General features: G+C 49.9%; 1 protein-coding gene across 22 annotated transcripts in view; it reads left to right on the forward strand.

Annotated features, from left to right (window-relative positions):
• The window catches only part of Sdccag8 (SHH signaling and ciliogenesis regulator SDCCAG8), a 231,469-nt gene that overhangs the window by 157,822 nt on the left and 51,788 nt on the right, over positions 1-21,859 (forward strand). For 6 of the 22 annotated variants that reach the window (XR_010056919.1, XR_010056920.1, XR_005492248.2 and 3 more), the window contains one exon: positions 1-18,473. This exon is cut by the window's left edge. The exons of the other annotated variants lie outside the window; for them this stretch is intronic. The gene's annotated coding sequence lies outside the window, so the exon portion shown is untranslated. Of the gene's footprint in view, positions 18,474-21,859 lie in introns of those variants that run through there. 22 annotated transcript variants of the gene reach the window in all.

The raw sequence follows: 21,859 nt of genomic DNA on the forward strand, positions 1-21,859 counted from the left end.
TGAGGAAATTAGGTACAGAGAGGCCGTTGCAGGCTACAAGTCCCTTGGCTCTGAACTGGCCACACACAGCTTGCTGTGTAATGCTTCTGAGACGCCTAAGGAAGGAGCACGTGGTCTAAGCCAGGCACGGTGGGGCACAGCTTTAGTGCGCACCAGCACTGAGGATTCAGGGGTAGGTGGATCTCTGTAAGTTCTGGGCCACCCCAGTTTAATTTGTGAGTTCCAGCTAGCCAAGACTACATAGTAATACACACACACACACACACACACACACACACACACACACACGTACGTCATCTCTTTGATTCAAACCAAGGCTCTACCACTCTGCCACTTGTGTGCTGTCACGTAGAGCAGATGCTCACTGTGGTCTACGTTCATCTGTATGACTGAGCACGGCACAGCAGTGCTCAGATCAGTGCCTGGCTTGTGGGAAGTGCTCTGTGAGTCAGGATGCAGGGTGCTGTAGGAAAGCAAGCCTCCAGGTCCCATCCCAAGTGGGCAGGCTAGGGAAGACAAGCACTAACAAGTCTGATGGGGAGGAAGTTCATCCTGGCCACAGCTGCTAGCAACATTGGAAATAAACTTTGGATCTCCTAGGACAAGCCAGGACTCTGCAGCATATGGAATTAGTTGAGGATGAATCATTTTAAATGTCAGCCTCTGAGAACAGAGTGATACCCTCTACTGGACGGGTACTGTGTAGACGTCTACCTGGAGAGATGAGGGTACTCCTTCATAAAGATGCCTGCAATAATATTCCAGGGATATCACCAATGGGATACCTTGTACTTAGTACTAAGCCCCTCCGAGTCTCCAGGGCACAGGCCTTCCTGGACTAGACACCAGGGCTCTGGCAACAGACCCGAGTTAGTTATCTTGGAGCCTGGAACTGCCTACATTTGTTTCAGCTCCTATTTGACTTTTAACTGGATTAATGTCTGCCTGCCGTTTAATCAGAGCCCTGGACAATGGGGTTCTAGAGGGGACCACTCCAGAGCAAGAGAGGCTTGGCTGATAGACATAGAAGACACAGGAAGACTGAGAGCACACAGCGAAGACAGCTTCCTGCCTCTTTCCACCAGAAACAGGAGCTGAGCTTGGAAGGGAAGTGAGTGGCTTTATTTGGAGAGTGCTGTCTGCTGAGGTGCGCGTGTGCACCAGGCTCTGTTCTCGCTGCTTCAGACTTCATGTTAGCATCTGGTCATCAACCTCCCAACATTCCAGAACGCCTTGCAAATAATTTCACTTTGGAAACATTCTATCGAGAGCTAATTTTTAGCAAAAGTCTATTCTCACAGAAAGAAACCTTGGACAGCTACAGCGATGTTATACAAGGTTCCAGAGATGTAATGACAGCTTTGCTGGTGTGCACTTGAGTGTGGGGTGTGGTCAAATGCAGACGCCATGTCCTTCTCGCTTGTAAAGAATGCAGCCTTACTCTTTAACTGTTCTGTGGCCAGCAGCCCACATACAGGCTAAATGCAGGTATTACACATGGAATGTTTGCCCTAGAATGCTCTAGAATGAGGTGGCGCACATGGACGTTTTGGTAACACCGTAATTTTTTATATTCTAGGAGATTTCCTATCAGATGCTTTAGGTATCATCAGACGCCGAGGCAGCAAATATATAGAACCAGAGCCAGGATTTTTCACAGAAGTTTGCCTTTTAATCCTGTCTTCACGTTGTTATTTTCATTATTAGCATTTTGGGCTTAAGAGAGAGACCTAGTGTTATGGTCAGGCCTGGACGCTGGCTAATTTATTTATGAAATAAGACAGTGTTTCTAAGTCTCTGTAAAGTGAGCATCGTGGTGGCGTTAATCTCAAGATCAACTGGGTGGCAAAACACTTGGCATAGGGGAGGGTTCAGTATACACCTGAGCACCCTGGCACACAACTGGAGGCCTTGTTACTTGAGAGACTGAAGCAGGAGGATTGCTTGAACCGGGAACTCGGTTCCAGCCTGAGCAACATAGTCAGACTGCAGGCACTGGAGTCTTAACACTGCCTGTCTTTGTTGCTGAGTTGGAGTTGCTCCATTCATTAGATGGAAGAGAGGCTCCCACCTAGCAGAGCAGTTTTCCGCTGAATGAGCTAATGCAGACAGAGAGAACTTTGTCTATGCTTGGCAGCAGCCATTAAAATAACAACTGCGGTACCTGTAAAGTCAAACTTACGGGGTCCACAGTGGGGCAGGCTGCACTCGCTGGACTGTCCAGTTCTCCTGACCGTCCTGTGGGACAGGCAGTGTTACTTTAGTTGTAAACCAAGGACAGTCTCCAAGGATTTGCTCAGGTCATGCTCAGATTTCAGTCGAGGTCTGTTTTTTTTTTTTTTACCTGCAAATTTGTCATTCTGTATACCCGCGTCTTCCTGAAACTCTTCCAAAAGAGTGTTAGTAAGTCAGTTGTATTCATCATCGTGGGAGGAAGGATTTACTTCTTATTATCTAGTTTGGGCTGGTATATTTTCTTTTGAGTAGTATCGCATCTACTGCCTGGATTTTGTTAAGACATATAATTTTGATGTAATGTGCTATATTCCTTCATATCAACTTATTAAAAACCACTGATCTTTATAACACCCAGCCCTAGGCCACAAAGGCAATTCTAAAGACAGAACACATTTGCAACCCTAACCTCAAGGTGGCTTGGCCGGCTGTGTGCACGGATGCTGTGACTGTGTGTGCACGGATGCTGAGGCTGTGTGCACGGATGCTGTGACTGTGTGTGCACAGATGCTGAGGCTGTGTGTGCACGGATGCTGAGGCTGTGTGCACGGATGCTGTGGCTGTGTGCACGGATGCTGTGGCTGTGTGTGTGCACGGATGCTGAGGCTGTGTGCACGGATGCTGTGGCTGTGTGCACGGATGCTGTGACTGTGTGTGTGCATGGATGCTGTGGCTATGTGTGCACAGAGGCTGTGGCTGTGTGCACGGATGCTGTGGCTGTGTGTGCACGGATGCTGTGGCTGTGTGTGCACGGATGCTGAGGCTGTGTGTGCACGGATGCTGAGGCTGTGTGTGCACGGATGCTGAGGCTGTGTGTGCACGGATGCTGAGGCTGTGTGCACGGATGCTGTGACTGTGTGTGCACGGATGCTGAGGCTGTGTGTGCACGGATGCTGAGGCTGTGTGCACGGATGCTGTGGCTGTGTGTGTGCACGGATGCTGAGGCTGTGTGTGCACGGATGCTGAGGCTGTGTGCACGGATGCTGTGGCTGTGTGTGTGCACGGATGCTGTGGCTGTGTGTGTGCACGGATGCTGTGGCTGTGTGCATGGATGCTGTGACTGTGTGTGTGCATGGATGCTGTGGCTATGTGTGCACAGAGGCTGTGGCTGTGTGCACGGATGCTGTGGCTGTGTGTGCACGGATGCTGTGGCTGTGTGTGCACAGAGGCTGTGGCTGTGTGTGCACGGATGCTGTGGCTGCGTGTGCACAGAGGCTGTGGCTGCGTGTGCACAGAGGCTGTGGCTGTGTGTGCACGGATGCTGTGGCTGTGTATGTGCACGGATGCTGTGGCTGTGTATGTGCACGGATGCTGTGGCTGTGTGTGCATGGATGCTGAGGCTGTGTGTGCACGGATGCTGAGGCTGTGTGTGCACGGATGCTGAGGCTGTGTGTGCACGGATGCTGAGGCTGTGTGCACGGATGCTGTGACTGTGTGTGCACGGATGCTGAGGCTGTGTGTGCACGGATGCTGAGGCTGTGTGCACGGATGCTGTGGCTGTGTGTGTGCACGGATGCTGAGGCTGTGTGCACGGATGCTGTGGCTGTGTGTGTGCACGGATGCTGTGGCTGTGTGCATGGATGCTGTGACTGTGTGTGTGCACGGATGCTGTGGCTATGTGTGCACAGAGGCTGTGGCTGTGTGCACGGATGCTGTGGCTGTGTGCACGGATGCTATGGCTGTGTGTGCACGGATGCTGTGGCTGTGTGTGCACAGAGGCTGTGGCTGTGTGTGCACGGATGCTGTGACTGTGTGCACGGATGCTGTGGCTGTGTATGTGCACGGATGCTGTGGCTGTGTATGTGCACGGATGCTGTGGCTGTGTATGTGCACGGATGCTGTGGCTGTGTATGTGCACGGATGCTGTGGCTGTGTGTGCATGGATGCTGTGGCTGGCTTCCTGTCACAGAGCTCTGTGCTTCTCGGGCCATTCCTTATGTTTTACATTTCAGGTACATGAGCTTTTTATCCATGTTGCAGATTGTAAGTAATGAATTTACAGTTCGATACCCCGTCTGCATACTGATGATAGCCAGTTGGCTTTATTGCTCACAGTATGGACCCTATGAACAAGGTCGTAAGCATAAGCAGACCTAGATCCCTAATGAGACCTACATTGGGTGTTGGAATTTGGAAACTTCCTACCTATAGAAGTTTGCTAAAGGCTTTTCCTTGATGTTGTTTCCTTCCCTCCTTCCAAACATAAGTCTCCTCCTCTGTCAAACTGAAATGAGAATCTGTCTGTCATGGTCTCTGGACAAGGAAAGTCATGCTTCAGACAGCATGTGCAGCATCCAAGGCGTGTCTCTCCCCTCCCCTGCTCTCCGTCTTTGGCCGCAGCAGGATAGTCACTTCCTTTCTGACTTTACCACATTCCCACAGACATGAAGAATGGCGTGTGGTTAACCAACACAAGGTGCAAACCAAATTACGAGGAGGTCAGACATTTAGTTTGCTCCTCATGTGGCAGTGGGGGCAGCCCCATGTGCTGAGTGTCACTGTACCCCTCACCCGCACTTCTCAGGACTCTGTTCATTATGGCCTTTGTCCCCAAGGATCTATCTGTCTTATGTATCTGTGCAGAAGAACTCTGTCGGTTTCACTGATGTCTTTTTGACCATGGGCCTGATAGACTATTTTCTACCCTCTCCCCCACCCTCAAACTGTTCAGAGTTAGAGAGAGCCAGGTTTCAGTCATCAGACAGTTGAATAGACTGTCTCACTGGGGGCCAGATTCCAAGGAGACAGCCCATGGACTCACAGGCCAGGAGAGCCAGGATTTCAACAGTGTCAACAGTCTCTGCTCATCACACCAAAAAAGCCCCTTGTGGAGCTGCCTCATTAGCATACAGCCGCTATGCTAGCTAACAAAGCCAGCTCAGGATCTGTTCCTCCCTCAGTGAGTCTGTCTTCCTTGACCAAAAAGAAACTACTCAAGCAAGGGTGGAGGCTCTCTGGTAGAAGACTGCATTGCAAGAATCACAGGAGACCATTCAGAACCGGCTTTAAAATAATCAAATTTGGGGGAAACAAGATTCTATGTTTTATTTTTCAAATCTTGTTTTTAGATCATCAGTAGACCAAAAAGAAGAAAAAAGAAAAGAAAATCACCATGCCCCAATGTTAAAAATGGTGGACCCCCAAATAGTTCCTAGTCATCCCTTAAAAGCTTTGCTGTGCTACAGTGTGTGAGAGGAGCTCCAGCCGGGCAGGGGCACGGGAGCCCTCCTCATGGGCTGCCTCCCTAGCCCTCCTTTGTTGGGGGTGGAGCAAGGGAAGGAGCAAGGCAGAGCAGATGTGCTGCTAGATCTGCAGGCTTCTGCCAACCATATGGCATCTTAAAGAAAGATGGCTGCAGCGTCTGGATTAGCAAAGAGTCGGAATGGGAAGCCATGTGTCGCGTTGGTACAGGCAGTTGTTTGAGCTCTCTCTAAATGGCTTCAGGAGATTGTGTAATGGAACAAACAGTCCTGGGAGCAGGGGAGCAGCCCTGCCGCTGCTGGAGAGGCGATTGGCCCTGGGGCGGCGGCTGCTTCCCTCCCTGCAGCATTATGTATGCTTTTAATGTTCTTGGAACTCTGAGAATTGACTAGAACTTTTCAACTGTTAATTACATGCCTAGGTTCTCCTGGGCTCTAGGCCCCTGTGAACTCTCCTCTCTGCCCCCAATTTGGTAATTAATTAGCCATGTTGCAGGCCTGCTCTTGTGTGCTGTCCCTCTGTCCTCCACAGGGCTCCAGGCTCAGTCCTACAGTTCTCAGGGCCGGGACAAATGCCTTCTGCAGGAAGCCTGTCTAACTCCCAAGGGCCGGTGTTTCCATCCTGACTCCAGGAGATGCTGTGAAGGTCGCCAGGAGCCCGTGAGAGCAGAGCCTGCCACTAATGGAGATCTCCCTGTCTCTACCAGTGACGTCACTGGGCTGTTGGGCCACACCTGACATCCACTGGCTCACCCAGGAGCTCAGATGCTGTTTTACAGTTCAGAATGAGCATAAGCTGAGCAGTGAGGCCTGGGGCGCAGGCAGCACATGGTCATTGCAAGGCAAGCATTGTGCTCTGTTGCTGAGTGGGGAACTTTGTACAAGCAGCAAAATCTAGAGTGGCCAGAAAAGTTAGGTCTACTCCCTCTAGGGTACATAACTAACTCTGAGGCTCAGATGTGTCAAAAGTTGGCTTAGAAGGTCAAATGGCTAAGGACAGCCAAGGAAGCAGTGGGTTGACCTGAGAGAATCATTAAGCAAAATTTCATTAAACTTTGAGAGCTGAGAGTGACTGGTCAGTTCCTGGTCTTTCTGAGCCCTGTGGGAACAGAGCATACTGAATATTGATGCCTCGCCTGTCTTGTCTGACCCCAGCTGTACAGCCCCTCCCCCAAATAGAAGCAAGGAAAGGAAGCAGCTTGTAGGTTAAAACTGACTGACCATGTGGTTCAGTAAATAAAGCCACTCGCTGTGCAAGCCTGGTGGTCTAGACGAGTTCGATACCCAGAACCCCCATAAAGGTAGAAGGAGAGAAACAACTCCACAGACTTGTTTTCTAAATCTCCACATGTACCACGCATGCATGCAGACACACAGGTGCACACACATACCATACTCATATATATTCATGCACACCACAATAATAAAAACATGAAAAATCAGAGCTGTGTAAAGTATGTGTCTACCACAGCGTCTCTTAGGACGTGAGCTGTGACAGCGCATTCTTCTTTGTCCATTGTACAACACACAACCTCCTGCAGAGAGAAGCATGGGAGCCAGGGCCTCTGTAACTGGGTTGGAGCAGGAGAGAGCCGGGTTAGGGGTGGGGATCATCTGCAAACTGGCGTTGTTTCTGGCTTTGTTCTTGTTAAATGGGGTCATCTGGAAATCCTGTGGTGATTCTTAACTAACTATTGGTATTTTGCGATATACTGTGCTCTTACACATTTGAAACACGCCTGCTTCTCTTTTCTCCAGAGCCCATTTCTTGCTAACATGTTAAACGTTAGGATATTCTTGCTCTGTCTGGTGAATTTGGGATTCGTTGGGGGCCGGTATCTGTGAAAAGCCTAATTCTGATTGTTATTCACCAATTAGAAGAAACTGTCACTCTGATCCCTTTTTCTTTCCAAGTGTACACAGCCTGGAATTTGTCAGCCTTGAAGTTTCTTGAAACAATGCAATTAAACTGTAACATATTCCCTAACATTCTTAATTAAGACAGTGACTGGAAAATGTAGATTAACAGAAGTTACTGTTTTTATCAACATATTTTCTGTCTTTCCCACCACCCTCCCATCCCTCTCCCCCCAAGGCTTTTTCCTCTCCATGTCTGATGTCAGTTTCGGCCACATGCACATTATGCACATGGAACTGAAGAAACAAAGTCCAAAATTCTCTTGTAATTCTGAGCCGCATGCCCAGCACCACATGCACTGTCTGTTACATGTCGCTTCTCAGGAGATCATGCTGGGAGTTTCTTTTTAAAAGCAAAACGTTTCTGAAGGAAAGAGTTCAGGTTGGGCAGATTGTGTTAGAGAGATCTCACTGTCTGTGAGTGGAATTAATACACTGATTATTCCGTGCAGGCTCAGACTGGCACTGTGTGCGAAGTTCAAGGGTGTCTGGGAATTGAAATCTGAGGGGAGTTTGGGAGAGTGGGCAGAGACAAAGCATTTGGAGGGGAATTTCTAAGTAGGGCTTAGAAATGAAACTCGTGGTAACTTTGTAAAGAGGGGCAAAAATCAAGACCGAAAGCCTTGGCATAAAACACCACCACTGGAAATATTTTCAGGACTCACAGTACTGTTTTCCAGGGCACATTGGAGGGTTGGTCTAAAACCCACACGGGGGGGGGGGGTCATCCAGCACCTCTTGATTTTCACCTCTTTGAGTGAGTTCTTAAGTCTTGCCAGTTTCAATTAAGTCACATGAGAAGCTTAATTACTACATAGAAATTAAAACGGGCTGTAATATTTCTTTGGCCTCTCTATTAGCCAAGATTTTTTTCTCTTTAATTAAAATTTGGGTTGTCCATGATCATCAACAAACAATGATTCATTTATTTGTTTACAAATAAGGAATTAAAATTAAGAACAGCAAATACAAATTCACAGCACCTCTAGCATTGCGGGGGGGGGGGGGGAGGAATCAACCTGTTTTTCTCATTGCTTCTCAGGAGAATGAAACTGGGCCGTGAGCATGGAGTTAATGAAGCTTTCACCCATCTCCCTCAACTGCCAGCTCGCTTTAATCCCCTCCTTCTGCCAAAGTCCAGAGGCCCGGGGAGCCCCTGTGGAGCCTCCCTAGCCAGATGCTAGGCACCCAGCCGGGCCCCTGAAGGCTGGCGCCCACTCCTGCCAGGTGCCGGCCCTCTCATGGTGGGCAGGGGGTGCTGGCCAAGCCGCTGGTATCCAGAGGCGGAGCAGGCGGGCGCGCCCCAGTGGCCTATGCAGAGCCCTGCGGCTGGCTGCACCTGCAGGAGGACAATTGCCCAGCACGGGGTGGCCAGCCGCATTGGAAGCGGTCGCGGTCATCTGGGCGGGGTGCGGCCTGGGTTCAGAGCAGGCGGCGGGCTGCGGGGTCTAAGTGTACAGCTGCTCCTCTTCTCTGAAAACTAAGGCAGAAGCAGTTTGTTGGCAGCATCCAGAAGGGAGGAAACACAATCTACCTTTGGTTTGGCTGAAAATTACCTCCAAGGATGAGTTCCTGTATTCTCCGGGGTCGGAGTTTGCCTAGTCCCTGACCATTGCCTCTTAAAATGGTGCAGGCAGCCAGTGAGGAGAGTGACCGGCAGGGTGAGAAGGCCTCACACACTACCTGTACAGTGTGTTGCTCCCCTGTCCTAATCTGCTGTTAGGACATTTGTCTCTCTGCCCACACCACCCAAGGAAATAGCAGGTACAGGGATATGCTTGGTGGTTAACACAGCCCACACAACCCAGAATGTTTGTTTGAAAGTGCAGTCCATCATTCAGTGCAGGGGAGCCTTACAAAATTAGGGGGCAAAGCCCCTAGGCCCCTCTGAGACCATCCTGGGTCACACTTAATGTACTGAAGGGGTGCATGGCCAACTCTTATAGTTGCTTCAGGCTGGAGCGCTTGGAGATGACCCTAGATGAGTCCCTCGGGACATCGGTTAACTTGTACTTTCTTTAAAAAAATGAGTAAGGTTTGTTGGGAGTCTTGGCTGGCTGTCTTGCCACTCCTTAAACTAAGACCATTTTGTGGGCCAAGTGTTAAGCTCACCCCTCACCCCCACCCACAGTGGCATGTAACCGGGCCTGCTCTGTCGGTCTCCAAGCCTGAGCCGCTAGAAACCAAAGGAGCCCTCCAGCCGGTCTAATCACTTTGATCTGTCATGGACCCTCTAGCTGGAAGAGTTACACCATCACATTATCCCAACACTCATCCCCGTGTGGAGGACCCCCTTTTACTAAATGATTTATTACTCTTAGCAGAATTCCTCTGGCTGAAGATTTTATTTCTGAGTCGCTCTGTTCGGCTCAATTGGTCTCCTTCAGTTACCGTGGCAACCAGCAGATGGGGTTCTTTGACAAGGGTCAGCAGGGAGGCTGCCTCAGTGCAGAGGGAAGAGAAACTAAATAAAAAGCTTTCAGCACCAACAGTTCTCTAGCCCACAGCCAGGAGTTGTTATCAGATTACTAGCATTAAAACCTAATTAAGATGTGTGCCAATCGATACACCGTAGTGACTGAATCTGGTTACTCAGCTGCCCTGCCGTGGGCGCACTCTTCCTTCATCACACCTCTGTGACCAATCTGGCCACCCCAAGGATGGTCCAGTAGGCGGGACATGGCAGAGGCCATCTCTTGACACCCTCCACGAGGGCGGAGGTCTCTAGAGCAGCAGGACCTTATTAGAAGAGAATCTCCACCAAACAGGGCACTGTGCCTCCAAGTCCCGAGGCAGCAGTTGAACAGAGCCCACACATGATCGTTGTGTATCTTCCTTTAACACTATTGTTGGCTTAACTTCGGAGAGCGTTCACCAAAGTGAAACTGAGAGTCAAGTGCTCCAGATTGGAAAGGGCAGCCTGACAGTGCAAAGGTTCTCTTCTGCAGCGGGCAAAGGTGGTAGCCTTAGGTCAGCTAAGAAACTGCCGGTTAGGTAGACTTGTTATCTGTAGCAATAAGAAAGCAATGTAGTTGGCAGTAAGCAGTTCTGTAAGGACTCACTTTTCTTTAGGAAACACTGCGGCATCCAAGAGGAAAGGACAGGGGGGTGTGCACCTCTCTTCGTGGTCAAAACGTCCCTGGATGGAGAGGTCAGGAGAGGTGACATGGGGTGCTGAGGAAGGAGGCTCATTGAGTACAGTTCAGTACCAGCCTAGGCTACACAGCCAGTGTTCTAAAGAACAGAAGGTTAAAGAGAGAACAAGAGAAAGGGGCCTGAAGAGATGGTTCAACAGACCAGAGTACTGGCTGCTTTCCCAAAGGATCCTGGTTCGAGTCCCAGCATTCACAAGGCTGCTCACAACTTCCTGTCTGTAACTCCAGTTCAAGGGATTAACTCCCTCTCCTGGCCTCTGTTGGAACCACACCATATCCACCAGCAAAAACACCCATGAGGAAACTAAAGTAAGGCGATGGCCATTTGCTTGTTTTGCTTTGTTTTTCAAGACAAGGCTTCTCTGTATAGCCCTGGTTGTACTGGAACTCTAGACCAGGCTGGTCTTGAATTCAGAGATCCGTCTGCCTCTGCATCCCAAATGCTGGGATGAAATGTACATGGCACCACCGCCTGGCCGTAAAATAACTTTTTAAGGTGAAAGAACAGCTGTGGAGAGGCGAGAGCGAGAGGAAAGGACCAGGCAGAGCAAATCGTCCCCGCAGAACTTGGGTAGAGAGGTGTGGATTTTCTGGGTGGCGTTCTTGCAACTCCTTAGAAGCTGTGTGCCACAGGGTGCAGACACTGACAGGTGATATGAGGGAGGAGGATTTTTTTCCCCCGCTTCAGCTCCAGATGGCCCTGAGCCCTGGGCTCAGCTCTGCAGGCTGCTTTTTCAGCCACACTCCTTCCCCTGCCCTGTTGTCTTCAAGAGGTGGAACCATGCTTAACGGGGCCTACTTTTGGAAAAACTAGTTGGGATAACTCAGGCTTTAAGCAAGTGTCTTTCTGTGTTCTTTAAGGTTCCAAAGAAAACAATTTTGCTTTTTGGGACCCTGAAATGGAACCCAGGTCCTTGGTTATGCCACACAGGTACTTTGCTACCCACCTGTATCCCTAATGGAGAATCTGAAATGCTTGGCCTGCTCCTTCTTGTCTTTATTCTGTGTTCTGGAATCCTCCATCCATGGCCAGTTCCCCAAAGGTACTGAGGCTCAGCCTGGCAGGTAGCCCTGTCCCTCTAAGACGGTGCCAGGGGAAGGATTTGAGCCTGTCCCTGGATGCTCTAAGGTAGAAGCACTAGGAAGGAACTCCATGGTGGAGCTCCATGGCACTCTCAGAGGTAGGGGGCTTAGCTAAAGCAGCAGGAGACACTCATCCTGAACTCCTGCCCTGGTGATGTGCTGCTCAGCAGGTGACAGAGGAAGGCTCAGTGAAGCCACTTCAGTAAAGCATGGCATGGTGAGGGCACTGAGCATTCCCTCCGCTCCCACCCCAAGGCCAGCACTCTTCTTTGGTCCCAGTGATTGCTCCTGGGTCTGGCCTGAGATGATTTGCTACTGGTCTGCCACAAGGCAAGAACTGACATGGGGTAACCAGAAAACCACAGAAATTTAAAAATTCAGCTGTGTGCATATTGTACTGCACAAAACCACCAGCCTACAATAGATTGAAAGTTTAGAAAGACTTGAAAACAATACCAAATCTGTTCTTCCCACTAAGCTAGCAGAAGTGCAGAGGAATGAAGTTTCTCCTCTTTCCTCACTCCTGCAGGCCTCAGAGCCTGCATGGCCAGTGTCTTCTAGAGTGCTGCAGAGGGTCACCTGTTTCAAGGCTGTTGCCTAAATTCTTATGCTTAGTGTTCTACAGAAGACAGACAAATTGACTCACTCCCCCACCCCTCTCATCCTCCTTTCTTCTTTTCTTTCTGTCTGTCTTACTGCTGGGATGTAACTCAGAGCTTTCACTTGCCACCGAGCCACACCCACAAGGTCTGGACTGGCACTGTAGTTCTGTGATAGAACATGTATGTAACCTAGAACTAGAGCTCCATCCCAGCACCTCAGAGGATAGATGATTGACAGACAGACAAACAGACAGACAGACAGACAGATAGATCTAGAAAGGAAGGAAGGACTCTGAAACCCTGTCCAAGTTCGAGTCCTGAGTCAAACACCACAGGTCCCTGTCCTAAATGCCTCTGCAGACAGCCTCGCTGGGGCAGCCACCGTCACAGTCTGGTGGCAGTTTCTTCATAATGCATTGAGGTCTCTCAGGCTCCCCTCAGCTCCAGCTCAGCCTTTGCCACCACCACTGCCCTCAAGCACCCTGTTCTGTCTCTGTAGGCAGCAGGACCAGCAGAGAACTTCTCAGAGAAAGAGAGAGGGTCAGCAGTTCTGGGAATGGAAAGCCTCTCCATTGAAGGTGTAAACTCCCTAGAATCATTTAAATCATTTTCGAACCAGGGTGTTTTTTAGCCAAGGACGTTTAAATTGCAAAGCAGCCACTGACAACACTTTAACCCTGTGCATGAGTTCTTTATCATGTGATCTGTCTGACCACATTAATGAGAGGGAATTATGTAAAATGCAGTGGCAGTTTTTAAGTACTGGAACAAAGTATACAACTTTAAATTAGCATGGTTCAGTCGCCAAAATTAATTACCTCCAACAGTAATTAGGGTAATTGGATTTTCAAAACTTCTACTCAGTGTTAGGATTGTGTAGCTGGTGGTGTGGGGAGATGGCAGTGTAGCAAACCGTGTGCAGTTGTGGTTTGAGAAGATGTAGAGCTGGAAGGGAACCTGCTGTCTCCTGGGCTGAGGCTTTTTCTTACCCACAGGTGCTGCTTGTTCTGTGCTGGATGGTCCAGCAGTCTTTGTCGTCCCCCTTATCAACTTCGGTTTTTGAGGACAGGTGAAGGTGTGTGTGTGTGTGTGTGTGTGTGTGTGTGTGTGTGTGTGTAGGGTGTGTGTGTGTGTAAGGTGTGTGTGTGTGTGTTTGTGTGCATGCGTGTGTGTGCGTGGCTTTCGTAGGCCTGTACTCACTGAAAGCAGGTCTCCTAAGCTGTTGATACTCTACAGTACTGCAAACTGGCTCCCACATCCTGTTCATAGTCTTCCCCTCTAGACTTTGCAGTCATTTGTCCTTGAGTTTGTTCACCTCCATTCTGGTGTCTCTCCTTATTTCAGAGTGGTCCCAGGATTTAACCAAGTTCTTGTGATTAACAACAAACATTTTATGAGCAGGAAAATGATGGCTATCATTTAAATAGTCCATTGTTTTGACTGAAAACTGAAACCACACACACGTTCTTTCCTCACACGTTTTTTCCTCAAAATAACTCACTTTGGCTATGTGGTCCCTACAGTGAAGTTTGAATGCTGTGGTTCTTATGCCCAGACCTCCTCAGCACCAGGGTATGGATGCCCATGTACCAGGCCCTGGCTGTGTTTGGAGTCAGGTTGGAAGTGTTACTCTGGTTTCTAGATGGAGAGCTTGAAGTGAGAGGAATCCAGCCGAGGTGGACAGAACGAATGAATTCGTTATAGTTATTCCTGCTTCCAAGTCTCCTGCTTGTTCACCTGTTGCAAGATTTTCAAATTCCAGTGGTGACTGAGAGTGCTTAATTTGTATGTAGTACTTTTCTGAAACAGGAAGGGCTGGGTGAGGAGAGAGGACTATGCAGGGGCCAGACAGTGAGCACCTGTTACTAGGCAAGGGAATGTGGCCACAGAGCTGGAGCAGCAGACATGATGTGAGTGGAGCAAGAAGGATCGAGGATCCTTGGGTCTAGCTAGTGTGGGGACTCTGAGTTTGGAAAGGCAAGCAGAAGCAGAAGACTACAGAAGGAGGTTCAGAGGGTGTGGTAATTTTGAAACAGGGTTTTATATAGCCCGGGTTTGGGTCTCTCTTGTGTGTCTGGCCTTAGCTTTGAACTCTTGATCCTGCTGTCTCCATTTCAGCTGTGAGTGCTGGGACTGTGGGTACCATTGAGAAACGTGAGAAATGTGGATATAGGAAGGGTGGAAGGGTGTGGAGTGTTACAGGACACCTGAGCTCACATGGGGCCTGGGTGCAGAGAAGACTGGGATGAAGACGTAGTGTCTAGCATGGGGAGGGACAAAGAGATGAGCACTGGGGAGGGAGTCCAGTGTGTCACAGAGTGACTTCGAGGCCACTTGGACAGGTTACTCAGCCACAATATCAAGTGCCAAGGCACCTCAGACCATTCACCTGGAGCCAGGGGCTGAAATAAAGGCCTCTGACATGGAGAGGACCTCTTCGTTGCCATGGTGATTGCTGTCCCTTTCACACTTGAAATTCCCAAAGGTGTTTTGGAAGAGGGCCTATGCAGAGGCATCAGGACAGGAGAGGCCCAGCCCTGCCCTGGGGAATGTGGGCTATGGAGGGGAAAGGAGGGAGAGAGGAGGAGGCTAAGTAGACCTGGTAGCTGTGGGACACACTGCTCACTTCAGCTCTCTAAGCACTGATCCGTTAGTCCTGTGAGCTTGCAAGTCTAACTCTTTCCTCTGTTCTCATCCACAACATGCAGATGACCAGGTTACATGATGATAGCAAGACGCTCACAACCCCAGTCCTGAGTGAAGAGTCAGGACCAGGGCCTCCCTGGGAGCAAGGGGGCGGGGCTGAGCATATTTTACAGTTAAAATCATTAGTTTTAAGATCTATATGTTGTTTGGAAAATGTCCTTGATTTTATCAGTAGACTCCTCTCCCAGGGAAAGTGTTGGTTTGAGCATCCTGAGAATGTGCTTCTAAGAAGAGGGAGGAAGGTCCTGTCAGAGTCTCCACATCGAAGACGCTAAGAACACTTGTCTAAGGACACTTGTGAAGTCCCCACTCCCCAAACAGTCCCCACTCCCCAAACAGTCCCCACTCCCCAAACAGTTCCCACTCCCCAAACAGTTCCCATTCCCCAAACAGTCCCCACTCCCCAAACAGTCCCCACTCCCCAAACAGTTCCCACTCCCCAAACAGTCCCCACTCCCCAAACAGTTCCCACTCCACCAAACAGTCCCCACTCCCCAAACTCCCCACTCCCCCAAACAGTCCCCAATCCCCAAACTCCCCACTCCACTCCCCCAAACAGTCCCCACTCCCCAAACTCCCCACTCCCCCAAACAGTCCCCACTCCCCAAACAGTCCCCACTCCACTCCCCCAAACAGTCCCCACTCCCCAAACAGTCAACACTCCCCCAAACAGTCCCCACTCCCCCAAACAGTCAACACTCCCCCAAACAGTCCCCACTCCCCAAACAGTCCCCACTCCACCAAACAGTCCCCACTCCCCAAACAGTCCCCACTCCCCCAAACAGTCAACACTCCCCCAAAGAGTCCCCACTCCACTCCCCCAAACAGTCCCCACTCCCCCAAACAGTCCCCACTCCCCCAAACAGTCAACACTCCCCCAAACAGTCCCCACTCCACTCCCCCAAACAGTCCCCACTCCCCCAAACAGTCAACACTCCCCCAAACAGTCCCCACTCCACCAAACAGTCCCCACTCCACCAAACAGTCAACACTGTCCTAGTCGGTTTCTATTCCTGCACAAACATCAAGACCAAGAAGCAAGTTCGGGAGGAAAGGGTTTACTCAGCTCACACTTCCACATTGCTGTTCATCACCAAAGGAAGTCAGGACTGGAACTCAAGCAGGGCAGGAAGCAGGAGCTGATGCAGAGGACACGGAGGAATGTTTCTTACTGGCTTGCTTCCCCTGGCTTGCTCACCTTGCTCTCTTAGAGAACCCAGGGCCACCAGCCCAGGGACAGCACCACCCACAATGGGCTGGGCCCTCCCTCCTTGATCACTATTTGAGAAAATGCCTTACAGCTGGGTCTCAGGAAGGCATTTCCTCAAGGGAGGCTTTGTTCTCTGAGATAACTCCAGCTTGTGTCGAGTTGACACGCAAACCCAGTCAGTACAGACATCAAACAAAAGTCACCTCCAGTTTGTCTGGGGGAGACATCCAGTGGAATGTGTGTGGACATGGGTGGTGACCCCCACAGCAGATCAGGGTTGGCATTGGTGGGGAGCAGTGCGGGATGCCCCTCACTGGGTAGCCAAGTGTTCATTTCGTTTTATAACTCAGAGTCGCACACTGCATACAGACCCCCATCTCACATACAGCAGAGACGTGGCTCGCGTTCACAGTGTTCCTTGCAGAAACATGTCTGAAGCTGAGGACCCAAGCTGGCAGCTTGCTCTGCCACTGTTTGCATAAGCTCATCCCAGCCCACTCTCTTTACAGAGTTGTTTTGTATTTTACCACTTGCTCTGTCTTACCATGAAGTCTCACATACTTTTCAAAAAGTGCTGTTTCTGGTAATGCCCCTGCCTTGTGGCTGAGACCATGGCTGTTAGTTCAAGAGAGAGGTGTTTGCCCAGCACACATGGGTCTCCTAAGACCTCCATCTCCATTCTTTGTTGTCATGGAGATTGTTATCCCCTACACACCTGCAATTCCTAGAAATGCCTTGGAAGGAAGCCTGAGCCACTCCAGTGACACAGCCACTGTCCAGAAGGGGTAGTCCTACACATGCAAGCCCCAAAGGTCCTGCTGTGCCCTAGATGCCACACCAGCACCTGCCTGGTGAAAAGATATGTCCTTTCTCATGGACCAGCCATTCACTGTGAGGACAGAAGGTGCTTCACAGGACAAGGACACAAGTCAGCCACAGTTCCCCAGGTGCCACAAGGTCCCTAGAACGCAGTGGAAGGCCAGTGTCCACACATCGCTGGGATGAGATGTGGGCCTAGAGAAGACATACTGAACTAAGTAAGGTCTGTGCTAAGAGCTAGTGGCCCTCCTGATGGAGTGCAGCCTGCGTGTCTGTCCTGTGAACCCTGTCAGAATGCCTTGCTGGAAGGGGCTGCCCTCCACACACATTTCCACAGGCCTCAGATCATGACTGCCTTGTTCTCGTCACCACTGCATAGCTTGTGGAGGAAAGGGCCGGAGCCGTGAAGCCTCCATGGTGAAGCCTCCACGTGTCAGAATGACAGAAGGAGATGAGACCTGACACTGGGAAGCAGCTCTGCCCCTTGGAGACAGCAGCAGGCAGGGGTGAGGATTGAGAAAGGCTGGCATCTCCAAAGGCCGAGGCCCTAAGTTTGCCCTGCGAGATCATAACACAACCAGCCAGCCCATCACTTTGAGCCCATGCCTCAGTGTCTCCATCCTGAAAGTGGGATGGTTGCTCCCACTCAGTGGAATGGCAGAGAGAGCCAAGCAAAGCACATTGCTCTGGGCACTGACTGCTCAGTGAGCGATGGGATAGCGTGTGCCCTTTCAGACCATCAGTTTGCCCTTTTGACCGTTCCTCTGTGTGCCTTTGCAACTGTTTGATTGGTGATCTGATTCGGCAATAGCTCATCTCTTCACAGGCAAAGGAGCACCCTCTGGCAGCAGGGACCACCTTAGTCCTTGCTGTAGCTTGGCCAGCCTGTGGCGTGGCTGAGAGGTAGTAGACCCTTTAAGTGGTGGGACTTACTGGAAGAAAGTCAGGTCTCTGGGGCACGAGGGGGAAATGAGACCCTGGCCCTTTGTCTTAGCTAGGGTTTCATTGCTGTGAACAGACACCATGAGGCAACCCTTATATAGGAAAACATTTAATTGTGGATGGCTTACAGGTTCAGAGGTTCAGTCCACGACCATCACAGCGGGAAGACTTGGTGCTGGAGGAACTGAGAGTTCTACATCTTCATCTGAAGGCGTAGAAGGAGACTGGACGTGTTTTACACTAGGCACAGCTTGAGCACTTAAGACCTCAAAACCCCACCTCCACAGTGACACACTTCTTTAACAAGGCCACACCTCCTCCGATAAGGCCACACTTCCTAATAGAACCACTCCCTACAGCCAAACATTCAAACACATGAATCTGTGGAGGCCATAGGTATTCAAAAGGCCACCTTCCATTCCCTGTCCCCCAGAGGTTTATAGACATAAAATAATGCAAAATGCATCTAGTCCAACTTCAGAAGTCCCCATGGTATATCATAGTCTCAACAATGTTTAAAAGTCCAAAGTTCAAAGTCTCTTCTAAGAGTCATGCAATCTCTTAACTGCAATTCCCTATAATATCAAAATAAGAAATAAAGAAACAGATGGCATACCTCCAGTGGACAGTGGCACAGGATATACATTACCATTCCGAAACGCAGGGAAGGGAGCACAGTGAGGAAATACCGGACCGAAGCAAGACCAAAACCCAGCTGGACAAACTCCAGACTCTGCATCCGAAGCCTGATGTCAGAGTGTCCTCCAGCTCTTCACTCACTGTTGTTGACTGCGGCACACTTCCTTCTCCTGGGCCCTTTCCACTTCCTGTCAGCAGCTTTCCTTGGCTGGTATCCCATGGCTCTGGCACCTCTAACGTCTTGGGGTCTGCAGGGCAACCCAGGCTTCCCCTTCACACTTCCCTGCAACAGACTTCTAGGCCTCCGCCTAGTGATGCCCTGGCCACATACCTGGCCTCAGCAGCCTTCCTTACTCGACTCGCAGAGGGAAATTCCATCCTTGATTCTAAAGCCAGAGCCATGTGGCTGAAGCTGCCAAGTCGGCTGCTTGCTGGGCTGAGTCATGGCCTCCTCATTCGATTACATCTTCACCAGCTTTCTGGTTTTCATGTTCTCCTTCACTGCCTAAGCTTGGCTGTCATGGAACTTGCTCTGCAGACCAGGCTGCCTTGAACTCAGAGATCTGCTTACCTCTGTGCTGGGATTAAAGGAGTGCACCACCATTCCTGGACCTAAGCTTGTCTTCAGTTCCTTTGCACAAGGGAAGCTTAGCTGGGTAGGATATGGCCTGAGGTCACCACTCCCTCTACTCCATTTAATATCTTTAATCTGTTTATCTTCCTGAACATAGGATTTAGCTCTATTCAACTTTCTGGTGCCCCTTTTTACCCGTGAACTATACATTTTAAATTTTTCTTAGTGAACCACAGGACAGAATCTATGCTAGGCTGCTTTGAGATTTCATTTGTCAACTTAATCTAAATCTCTTCACATTAGCCTCAGGCAGACTCTTTGGACAGGGCAAAAAACAGCGATATTCTTCACCAAAATACCACAAGAATGATCTCCAGGCAACATACTAAAGTTCTTCTCTGAAACGTTTTCAGCAAACACCACCGTCTTCCATGCTTTGACCAGTATGGCCCATCAAGCCCCACATAATGCATTCCACTGCTTTGCTAATTCAAAATCCACATTCTTCTAAACAAAAGCTTGGTCAGACCCTTCATAGCAATATTCCAGTACCAATAATAACTTCTGTCTTAGTCAGGGTCTCATTGCTGTGTAGAGACAACATGACCAAGGCAACTGTTCTAAAGGACCCATTTCATTGGGGCTGGCTTACAGTTTCAGAGGTTCAGTCCATTACAGTCGTGGCGGGCAGCATGGTGGTATATAGGTGGTGTATAGGTGGTGTATAGGCAGACTTCGTGCTTTAGGAGCTGAAAGTTCTGTATCTTTATCTGAAGGCAGCTGAAGGAGACTGGATGTGTTTTATACTGGGCACAGCTTGAGCATTTAAGACCTCAAAGCCCAGCCTCCACATTGACACACTTCCTTTAACTCCTAACAGTGCCACTCCCTATGGCCAAGCATTCAAACACATGAGTCTGTGGGGGACCAAGCCTGTTCAAACCACCATACATCTCTGCTTCCTGACTGCCATGAGGTGAGTGGCTTCCATGCCACAAGCCTGCCTTGGTGCTCTGCCTCAAAGCAGGCTAACCTTGATCTGAAACCTGAGAAGCCACAAGCTAAGACCGGTATCCCTCCTTCCAGTTGTCATGCCAGTCATTTGCCACAGCAGACAAACCTGAGTAAGGCAGTGCTGGAAGTGCTCACTAAAGATTGGCTGGTTTGGTGAGAGCAACTGCACACCACCTAGATTGACTCCAGGCTCTGCCACAGGTGGACAGGACTTATGCAAGTTAGTTAACCCATCACGCTCAGTTTTCCCATCTGTAAAATAGGAGTGGTGACTCTAAGGCACTTCAGAGGATTATGATTGCATGATCAGTCTGGAGTGATAAGCCCCTGGTGACTGCCAGCAGCTGTCAATTTAAGTCATCAAAAACCAGATTAGTATAATGACACTACCAAGATATTTGAAACACAGCTTACGTGTCTACCACAGGTTGTACTAAAGAATCCACTAACTGAGAACAGGCTGGGCGGGCATGTTTCTAAAATGTCTTTTCTTGTCATCCATAATGTGCCGCCAGAGAACTTCCATAGAGTGTTTTTCTCAACCGTTCTCCTTGTCTCTAAATTCTGTTTACTTTTTCAGTCGATATGAAGTTGGGGTGTTTTAAGGTACTGAATTTGTGTTTCTTGCTGAATATGGTGTGACAGGGTGGGGCTGTCCCCAGTTCATTAGGGGGCATGTCTTTAAAAGGAGGGAAATTATACCTGAGAGTAGCTTCATTGAGTGAGCAATGGTTTGAAACATTAGCCAGGTCCGATGCATGGTGTGCAGCTACAGCACAAGGGGATCGTGGGCACTGAGCCTGTGAGTTTGAGACCAGCCTGTGAAACCGAAAGAGGCTTGGGGAGAGGAGGGTCTCCTTTCAGTGGGGACGGGGATCAGGGTTTGACTCCTTTCAGCTGGGTGCTGCAGCAGGAAGCCAAGCCAGCACTTGGCTTCTCCCGACTCCTATGACTGCTACTCCCAACCCAGGCTTACAGATTACTCAAAAATATCATGGCCCACTTGTTCACAGCAGCAGGAAGCCAAAAGCTAGCACCTCAATGGGACTTAATTTAAGGGAAGCCACCTTGGGATTTTACAGCTCAACTGCTAGCCATGGCTTTTCTCACTTGGCTGACTGGATCATGGAACAGTTAATTGTTTCTCAGGGAAAAACAAAACCGCTGTCAGTAGCCCTGTGGGAACCCCTCCAGGACTCCATCAGAGCAGGGGCTACAAAGAAAGGGGGTACACATATGTGTCAGCAGGTTGCCTAAGCAACAGTGTTCCCAGGCATGGCAGTCCACACAAGCTTCATGCAGGTCTGTGTCCTCTGTAGCAGGGAGACTGATTCCCTAGAATGTCCTGTCCTGTGACCAGGTGTCAGGGTAGAGGCATGTGGACATCCGAATGCTACATTGACTGTGGCATTCCCCAGGGAAACGAGCTTTCTTTCCCCCAGGGCCGAGGAAGGATGTGATACAGACACAGGCAGGAAAGGAGCCATTGCTCAAGTTTGATGGGGCCATGGAGGGCTGGGGGTTTAACTGGGCCCTTGGGTCCTTCCACTCTGCAGTATTTTGGAGGACCAGGGAAGCATGGAGAGGGGGCCCTCATGCATGGCGCAGCTCTGCACTCTTGCTCTCCTCCCTGCACAGTAGTGTGCTCCAGCTGAGAAGCAGCCTGACCTTGGTGTGACTGAGAGCAGGGGTCTCACCTGCTTTATAGGAGATGGCAGTGCTGGAGCTTTGAAGCATAACTCCAGCCAAGTCAAGTGTTTGCA

The sequence above is a fragment of the Rattus norvegicus genome, chromosome 13, assembly GCF_036323735.1.
Source record: "Rattus norvegicus strain BN/NHsdMcwi chromosome 13, GRCr8, whole genome shotgun sequence".
Lineage (NCBI taxonomy): Eukaryota > Metazoa > Chordata > Mammalia > Rodentia > Muridae > Rattus > Rattus norvegicus.